Source organism: Echinops telfairi, unplaced genomic scaffold (assembly GCF_000313985.2).
Source record: "Echinops telfairi isolate 266 unplaced genomic scaffold, ASM31398v2 ScPeMD7_2291;HRSCAF=2852, whole genome shotgun sequence".
Lineage (NCBI taxonomy): Eukaryota > Metazoa > Chordata > Mammalia > Afrosoricida > Tenrecidae > Echinops > Echinops telfairi.
Genome location: NW_022106189.1, coordinates 41,677,398 through 41,679,199, shown reverse-complemented (window position 1 = coordinate 41,679,199; position 1,802 = coordinate 41,677,398).

Here is a 1,802-nt window from a genome sequence, read left to right as displayed (position 1 = left end):
GACTCCAGCGTGATTGGATGGCGTAATGGGCCACTTATGAAGCTCTCAAAACGCAGGTTGTTACTACCCTTCAGTGAAGTAGCCGGAGGATTTGAATTTGACAAGCTTCCACACACTCCCAAAGAAGCCTGAGAAAGCACAATGATGACTTCGACGGCACCGTCCTCACCACCTCTTCATACTGTGGCTATATGCACACATCTGTGCACATACATACACATACATGGATGTATATGGGTATGCATGTAAAAGAAATGGGATTTTTCCAAGGACATTTGAAAACGTCCTTGTATATGTGTACAGATACACTACGTATGTATGTGCATGTGCATATGCATGTATGTATAGACAGAAGGAGACACGCTACAATGATGGCATTGGCCAAAACAAGGCTCCCGGCATTGACAATGCTGATTGAAATCTCTAACAAGTGATGCAGTGCTGGAGGGGCTCGCATATCTATGCAGGAAATTCGGAAGACATAGATGTGTGTATATGCATATGTGTACGTATCCATGTATGTATGTGTAAGAGCCCCTGTGGCTCTGTGGGTTAAGCATTGGGCTGCTAGCCAAAAGGTCAGCAGTTTAAAGGCCTCCAGCCACTGCACAGAGAAGCATGAGCCTGCCGCTCCTGGGAAGGTGGTCAAGTCTCGGAAACCCAACACAGAGTAGCCATGAGTCAGAATGGACTGCCTGGCAGTGGGTCTGGCTCGGGTTCACATGGGCGTGCAGATCTATGACTGCTGCGTCCATGCGCATTGCCTGTAGGTCCAGGCTAAAGGAACTCCTTGCCAATGTCCATCTGTTCTCTATTTATCATGATGTTGCCTCTTGGTCTGGTTGTGAGCGGTTGCGTTTCCTTTCTATTGAGTTGTCGTCCATCCCGAAGGCTGAAGTCCTCGGTCTTCATCTGCAAGTGCTTCGAGCCCTCGGTGCTTCTGGCGAGCAAGCTTGTGTCATCGGCATATGCCCGGCTGTTGAGAAGCCTTCCTCCGATCCTGGTGCTGTGCTCTTCTTTACGTAATCCAGCTTCTCAGAGTATTTGCTCGGTATACAAATTGAACAAGTATGAGGAGAGAAGACAACCCTGACACACGCCTTTCCTGATTTTAAACCAAGCAGAAGTTTGCGTCTTGGTCTGTGGACCAGTTCCCACAGGAGCCCAGTGAAGTGTTCTGGAATTCCCACTCTTCAAAACGTTCATAATTGGTGACGATCCACACATTTAAATGCCATTGAATAGTCACTATAACCCAAAACAAACACAGGGGGCATTCTCTGCTTTCAGTCAACACCAGCAATGGGATCCTTGGTTCCAACTCCTCTTCTGCATCTGGCTTGAATTAGTGATGGTTCCCTTTGGATCAACTGCTACAACCAACTTTATTTATCTTTGGCAAAACCTTGCTTGTGTGCGTTATTAATGATACTGGGTGATGATTCCCACGTTCTGTCTGGTCATACTTCCGTAGAGAGGGCACAGATATGTGTATCTTCCTGTCAGTGGCCTGGTAACTGTCTTCCAAATTTCTTGCATAGATGAACGAGCCCCTCCAGCATTTCACCACTTGTTAAAGCTTTAAGTTGGCACTCTGTCAGTTCCTGGAGCCTTGTTTTTTCCAATGCCATCATTGTAGCTCCTCTTCTTCTGTCGATACCATCAGTTCTGATCACATGCTGACTCCTGAAATGGTCGGAAATGGACCAACTCTTTTAGGTGCAGTGATTTGCCTTGCAGCTCGCGGCTCAATGCACAGCCCACTACACCACTAGGGCTCATTGTGGTTTTTCATAGAATCC